This window comes from Etheostoma spectabile, chromosome 22, assembly GCF_008692095.1.
Source record: "Etheostoma spectabile isolate EspeVRDwgs_2016 chromosome 22, UIUC_Espe_1.0, whole genome shotgun sequence".
NCBI classification, from domain to species: domain Eukaryota; kingdom Metazoa; phylum Chordata; class Actinopteri; order Perciformes; family Percidae; genus Etheostoma; species Etheostoma spectabile.
The window spans coordinates 11,439,715-11,448,185 of NC_045754.1; positions in this window are offsets into that span (position 1 = coordinate 11,439,715).

Here is an 8,471-nt window from a genome sequence, read left to right on the forward strand (position 1 = left end):
TTTTTTTTTTTTTTTTTTTATATTTTGCTACTGAGCAAAGTTTTGTCAAAAACAAGAAGCAATGTATTACATACAAGTTAACTTCATTAGCAATTTTACCCTGCACTGCATCACATAATATCTTTAAGACATTGATGTTTTTTTTAAAATCTAAAACAATTCAACTAACTGAAACTTTTACAAACCTTAAGGCTGTAACATAACATGTTAAGGAGAAGAACCTTTACAGACAACTGATGCACACTTGAACTTTATGTGTTGGTTATTATACTTTGTATCCACTGGAGAGCAGTGTTGAGCTAATGATCCTCAGCCTCATGGCCATTACTAAGACTAATGCAGAAATTGCCTTTTTATTGTTCAAAATAGTCCCAAATAGACACACACTGATATACACACACATACCCACAAATACACTTACTACCCTGTTATAAATGACACAACGTTGTTGGCCCGAATATCCTTATTTGCGGATACAAATTACCTGATTTCCTCAAGCGCTACTGATTTCTCCAAGAAACACTAATGAGAACAAATGATGACTCGCACACAGATCTGCTGACACTTCAGGCACAGACAACTAAAAACACGTTTTAATTGATTCATGTTACCTGACAAAGCCTAGAAAACACTGCATATATAAGTAGTGTGTTTTGTGCTGTATAAACAAACACATTTCTTTCACTATAGCTATATTTTTTTTTTAACTTTTTAGGTATGTATTTAATTAGGCTTCAAACACACTACATCACATGCAAAATAAAGCTGAACTGTTGGTAGCATCAAGGGCCCTTTTTATCACCCCAACTGCCCAACCAGAACCCTGAAACTTATGTTCTTCATCAGTGAGATCAAAACAAAGTAATGCAATGACTTTGAAATGGCGGTGTTCTCTGCTCCCATCTGAATAAACAGACCGGACAGTCAGGGGTCTTTGAAAGCCAGTCAGATTGTCTTTCTGACTCCAAGAGCCCAGTTACTCCCACCAGGGGTGTGTGTTCGCGTGCGCGCCTGTGCGTGCGTGCGTGTGTGTGTGTGTGTGTGTGTGTGTGTGTGTGTGTGTGTGTGTGTGTGTGTTCACCAATTGTACAGTCTGTGCACTCTATATTCCTACCTGTTTTACAATATATCTGTGTGTTTGTGTTGTTTTTTTTGCATTAAGGTGGTGCTCTTTACCCGCATGGGTAATCTTTTGTGCACTCCTAACGAGGTTGTCATATTCGGCGCATAATGAGGAGCCTAAAGATGAATGTAAAAATGCCTCCATTACACCGCTTTCATCCTCTTGTTCATTAGGTTAGCATAAGGTTATAATACATTACACTGGTCCCAATGTTCCGCACACAAAATTGCATGTGTCACACAGGGGTTGTGTGTTAGTTTGCCATGATAATATTCATTCATGTACACACAAACATTCACATAGTGTTACTGTGCTTGCCTATACTTAACCCTTAACTGAACCTCAAAGTAATATTGGTCTCTCAGCCTTAATCGGACTTGTTTTGGTGATGTTTGGAGAAAGAGTCTTATAAACATCCACATCACAGGGTTTTCTAATCAATGTCTGTAATCCCCCCTTCACACACACACACACACACACACACACACACACACACACACACACACACACACACACACACACACACACACACACACACCCCAACACACACACACACACACAAATGCAAATATGTTGTGCATGTTTTCATCATCTGTGGATGTCTAAATTTGCCACATTCACCGCTTTTGTTATTCCGTCTCTGTCTCTTCACCTCTGCCCATCCCTTACCTCCCTCCCTCCTTTCATTTCTCCCATTTCTGCACCCCTGTCAAGTGCTTTGTTTGCTGTGACTTTTCCATGCGGTTATCTGAGCGGAGACAGTATGTCTCACCCTGGCACAGGACCTCAGTTTCCACGGCAACTTTATAATTGTTTTGGATGCGTTCCAAACGCCACTGGATACCGAGGCATTATTGATGTCAAAAGAAACATGTATGAAATGAGGAGATGTGGAGGCGTCCATATGGTTCTGTACACAGCCTCATGCAAAGCCATTTAACCGTTTTTCAATGGGAGTTTTGTGATACCACTGAATAGATCCCTCTCATGATATTTCATAATTTTGATCTTTCTGTTTCACAAAGGGATAATGGCATGCAATACAAGCCACTGAACTGTGCAATATTTCCCCTATTCATGTCATTATGTCATTGTCACAGTATGCACTGCTGGGTTTAGTATGGCGACCTTACTGAATACAACATGTCCATCAGGATGCTTTAAAAAAAAAAAATCTGAATAGTGAAAATGAGAATTAACCCCATCTGAAAACATTAAAGGAGAATAAAAGTCTGTAGCACCAGAAGCTTTTTCCAGTTACCGTAAAGTGTGTCACTGCTGGCCTCGTTCACGTCAAGTATAGTCTTTGTCTTGACAGGAGAGACGGTATGAGTTATCCCAGTTCTTGCCACCATAACCATATTGTGACCTCCCCGCCCCCCTAACTCACACACATGCACTGCCTAGCAGCACCTCTGAGCCATGAGCTGTGGCCACATTAGCCACTACACCACAACACTCATTAAAATAACATATAGTGTCAACAGCAGTGTGGCCCCAAGTGGATAAACCCCAAAATGCTCTGTCTTAACTTAATCCACAGACGTGTCTTTACATCAGAGAATTGCCCTCCGAGCAGCAGGTTCACTTCTTACTGTTGAATATGAAACTTTGGCTCTTTCGGGGCTGTTATATCGCAGAATGTGTGATAAAAACGAACTGAAATGAGGTCCTGACTGATCTTTTTTCTCTGATCTCAAGCCTCCCCTCCCTCTGCTTAATTTATGACCTGTGAGGAGGAACCCAGGGAGTGAGAAGTGAGTGAGACTGGTGTGAAAGCCCTGAATAGAGTAGGGGCAACAGGCCCTCCAAATAACACAAAAGAGGCATCACAGCTGTTTGGCGGCAACACAAGCCTTCACGAGGTCTTCTGCACTGAGCTTCCAGACTGGCACTCACGCTGACTTTGTAAACCAAGTTGTTATATGAATACTGTAACACAATCATCACATTAACTTTGTGGGTAGAAAATCTTTCAAGGCATGTGAAAAAAGTTTAAAAGAAGTCTTTTCATATAACCAAAACAAGTCTGGCTATTTGTTTAGCTTGAATGAAATCCATAATTTCTGTCACTGATATGTGTTATTGGCACTTAACTGGTTGCTAAAAAGAGGATGTTCATACTGTGAATTTTGATGTGAAGTATTTCATCTTTCCATTCTAGTAACTAAACAAGAAGAGAGAAAGGTGTAAATGAGGTGGGTAAGAGATCAAACCGGCTCTATTTCATAGTCAGAGGCCAAGAGGAGGGAAAGAAAACAGCACAACAGCCGACAGTGGACTGGATCATTCGAGGACCCTGCTGAGCCGCAGGAAAGTGTCACCAGCCCTTTGTGAGCTCGCTGTCAAATGTCAGTTACTGACTGTCAACTACAGCTAAAAATGATTTCAGAATCTAGGGTTAGAAGTTCAGTGCACTATTTTCTACCCCCAGACTGAGGGAAAAACGCTGTCACCATTCCTGGGCCAGTAATAATTTATTCCCCCCTGTACAATACTCTGTTGGCTCTCCGTTCCTAGGTCTGCATCTTGGTTTTTTGCACTCACGCCCATTAGCTAGCCACATGCAGGACACGTGTGAACTTTCAGAATGATGGCGGCTTTTCTGTATGACTTAATTGTGGCCCATATTCATCATAATGACTGTGTTAGAGGAGGCACTGTTGAAAAACAGCTTACTGTTGAGCATCTTTGTTTGCTAATGTTTAAGTATTGTACTTGCACGTGTTGTCAGAAATACTGAGCATTTATTGTCGTCAGTATCTACTAAAAACTACTCTGTTAGAATAGAATGGTAAAATAACAAATATAAAGATGATACTTAGAAATCATATTAGTTGAAATATTGATGAAAAAGAGCTTAGTCTTCTCTCTTTCTCTGTCCCATCCGTCCATAGAGAGGTTACCCAGAGCCATCTGCAGACCACGATCCATCCCCAAACACTGGGGATCACAAAGGTGTTATTTTTCAAAGCTGGCCCTGTCCACCTCCTGCCGAGGGTCTGTGGCTGTGGTTCAAGGGAAGGTGGGAAACTTCTGAGGCCCTGTTCCCCTTGTACCCCCCTCCCTGTCGCCTGCCTCCTCAGGGGCAGCCCTTTGAGGGTGTCATAACTGCAGCCTGTATAACACGGGTTACTGCTGACGGCGGTTGGTCACAGTTGATAAAGCCTTTAAAGAAGCCTACCCTCTCATGGTTTCTGTTAAACTTGTGGAGAGCAGGAGCAAGGCATGGCTCCCAATTGCAGACGTAGTAATGGGAGGACTCTGGAGTAGGCCTGCATTTTGACTTGTGATGGGTAGAGGGTGCTCCAAGTCCATGTTTGAGGAGAACGTTGTTCGGTGCATTGCAACTCTACACTACCGCCTTCTTTTCCCCCTCCAAAAAAATGAAATCACCCTCTCCATTTTAGTTTTGTGCTTCTATGCTTGCAAGTTCCCTAAACAAAATGAGTCCTCCATATTTTGTGCTACACGGTGGTCTCCATTTCACAAAAGTAACAAGGAAAAGAAATCCATGAAGACTATGAAATATGTTGTAAATGGACAAAGCTGCAGAACATGCAGCTGTTGTGGTGCCATCCTGTTGTCTTGTGGGTTGGGGGAGGGTGTATGCAAGGTAAAATGGGACAGAAAGCCATGACAGTCTGGTGGTAATAGCATGAGATGGCTCGCAGCACCTGGTATTCACCTCTTTCTCCGCAGAGTCTCAGTGGACATGGTGTCCTGCTGGCACACCGTAAAACTTGATTGTGGAAAACACCATCACGCTGGGATTGATAAAAGGAAAAATAAGAGATGTTTTTATTTTCAAATTTTGGTTGTAGCAGCAGAGGAGGGAAGAAATTGTTGTTTAAATAACGTTTTTATTTTTTGAATTTATTTCCAAAACCCTTGTAGATTTATGACAAATGTTTGTTAGGGCAGAAACTATTTCATTTTAAATGGCAGTGACTCCTTTTCTTCTGAAACTATAAACTTAGTTGCACTGGCAAATGGCCTTACAGTGTGAACAAATAGTTTCTTATAACAAATGGTTTCTAAAACGTATGTGATGTGCAGTTATGTTATTTAAATTATTTTTGATTTATTTTTCACTTTCCACCAATTTTCTTTCTTTCGTGTGTGTGTGTGTGTGTGTGTATGTATGTATGTATGTATGTATGTATATATATATATAATATATATAGTATATTATATATATATATATATATATATATATGTATACATTCTAGTAGAATACAATATCTAAATATTTATTATGGTTTAAATCATGTCTAAATTATTGTCAAGAAAATTAATATAAAAAAAAAGATTTACATGCCAAGGACCACAGATGTTTGGACATGTTCTAATATAACATTTGACATCTATTCTAAAGTTTGCAAATGCATTATCATTTGAAAATCAAAAGAGAGTACATTATTTTTAAAATGTGTAATTAAATGTACAGTATTAATAATGCTATAATACAGTTTAAAAACAAAATATTTGTATGCAGTTTTTATTTACATTTTACTACAATTGATTTTCTAAATTTTAGAAAACCTTAGGACGCATTATCAGTTCCAAATTTAAATTAATATAGGCAAATTGCATTTTCCAAATCTCTGCTGAAAAAGATGCTTGTGAAGACAAATGTTCTGAGGATAGTGCGCCAGTATTGGATGTTAAATGAGACACAACTGTGTGCGTACAGTGAGTGTGCTGTTTCTCCACAGCTTAGGAAGTATGTTGAACCTGGCGTGACCAGACAGATACAGCGAGGCGGCAAACCTTGCCCTGTGTGAGTCAGTGTCAGTGCAAAGTGCAAAGGCCAGTGCGGTTCAGGACTCCTCTTCAGGCTGTGCTACGTGAGCTGCAGCATGTGGATACATGCTCGGAGCGGACCTGAGGACCTCAGCACCGCACAATGCTCTTCTGTTCTTTGTGCTGTACTTCTACCTCACTCTCTCTTTGTCTCTCTCTTTCTGCCCTGCGCGCACGCGCACGCACACACACACACACACACACACACACACACACACCACACACACACACACACACACACACACACACACACACAGACACCATGCTACGATTACACATACACTCACACACACACACATGCACGCACACACACTGAAGAGTTTGCTCCACACAGTTGGAAAGACTGGGGTCAGTGACTGGATGCTCCCAGCTGAGTACTTCAGTGCAGCCCGTCTCTAAAACACACACATGCACACACACACATCCACACGTGCATTGTGTAAATGTCTTTTTCCATGCTGGCACCCTGCACAAAGCTTTGGCGGTGTTGTAGTCTGCATTTCTCTCTGAAACTCAAGCATTAACGGAATGTTGTTGTTTTTTTATTATATTATCAGTAAAAATTGTTTCATAAAAGCATCTGAGGGAATGCTGACTGTTGCTTAGAACAACAATCTTGATAGTGAAAAAGGTAATAGTTTCTCTTTAAACAAATACTCATTAAAACCAAAACTGTTTTTTTTTTTATTCCTGGTCTCATTTTATTGAGTCTCTGAAATAAAACAGATAGTGTTCCTAATTTATATAAAAGCATAAAGTGAGTCATTCTTTAAGATATTCTCTGTGTTCACTGTCATTAATCTTGAATACAGGTGCTGCAGGATATGCTGTGTCTCAACTGGCCCTCTACTGAAATGAAATTCTGGCTGCTTTCAAACCCCAGAGCAACCAACCTTAAGCATGGAATCTTACTTTGGCATCCTCGTTAAATGAGTAATTGTTTTTTGAGATCCTTTTTTATATTTACAATAATGCGACCATTAATGGTTCTTGAAAATTGAAACCAGACACACAAGATACTCAAAAACAAGGTTTGTGCAAGGTTGTTTCATTAGTCCTATAAGGGACATCCTGCCGTGATTAGCTGGAAAGCCCATGAAGGTACTGAGTTTCACTTTATTACAAGGCATGCTTTTTATATTACAGTAAATTGTAATAACTTGCAACGAAAATTATATTTAACAAAAAACATGGTATAGCGGTAGTGATTAAATTACACTTGAGTAATAGACTTAATTTTTACTCTCACAGAACATTTACTTTTTCTAAACTGATGGGCCGTGGTCGGCAGAGGATTCAATCGACAACCTCTCAATGCTCCACTGAATTAATTACCGTCATAAGTATCGATCAATAACACAGTGATCCTGTGGCCGTTAATCATTTCTGTCAAAATGAGAGAAACATAACCCAGGCAGGCAGTGCAGGGGGCGTGCAGAGGAAGTGGAATGCATGAGGAACAGGGAGGTTGATCTCTCTGCCGCGTTGACGTCAGGCATCCATCTACGAATGTTATTCCTTAATCTGATTCACTTGGCTGCTCAGCAGACCAGTGTTGCCTGTTGGAAAGGTTTCACGTGTGTGATGGATGCTATTGTCAGAAATGCCAAGGTCAATATGCAACGCAGCAGCAAAAAAAAGAGGACTTTCTTATTTTAAAAGTGCTTCCCATGTATCATCATCTCTGCAATCTGACCTTGCTTCCCTCTGTAATAACATTCAGAGGGAGGACAACTGCTGGGTGCATGCTCATGGGCTGGCGTTGATCTTTAAAACGGGCCATGGCGCCGCAGAGAAGAGGCCCGTGTCACTCATGACAGTATGCAGACGTATTACTTACACTAAGACAGATTTGGAAATGGAGTTGTACTATCTGGCGTGAATGCTAGGGGACAATTATGTCTTGATTTGAGCATCGTAACAGAGGGGAGACCATTTGACTGCATGCAAGACCAATTAGCTGAAATGGAGGCACATCATCATATCATGCAACAGATTTAGAGTAATGAAATGCCAATTGTGGAAAATGACAAACAATAAAGAAGTTGCATGAACAGATAATAAATCCTCTCTAACAGTGTGTCAGTTTGACAGAGAATGTCTGCCTTGGTTTTTTCACATTATATGATTTACTCAACCACATCCCCATTAAAACTTAATATCAGCACTTGCATTTATTAGTAGCCTACCACATGAGGCAGTGGGCAAACTTCTTGTGAAATACAAAAGTGGGATTTTCTTGTCAACATGTCCTGATGATGGAACTATATGGGCTGATGCAACTCTGGTCAAATCTTTTTTTTTTTTAATGGGGCATTTTAAGCCTTAAATTCCGACAGGACAGCTTGTTGGAGAGAGGGGGAATGACATGCGGGGGAAATGAGGGGGAATGACATGCAGCAAAGGGCCGCAAGTTGAAGTTGAGTCTCTGGCCACTGCAGTGAAGACCAAGCCTCTTTATATGGGTGCACGCTGTACCAGGTGAGCTACTCAGGCGCCCCTCTTGATATTTTTATTTTTTAAATATTAATTTATCAGAATC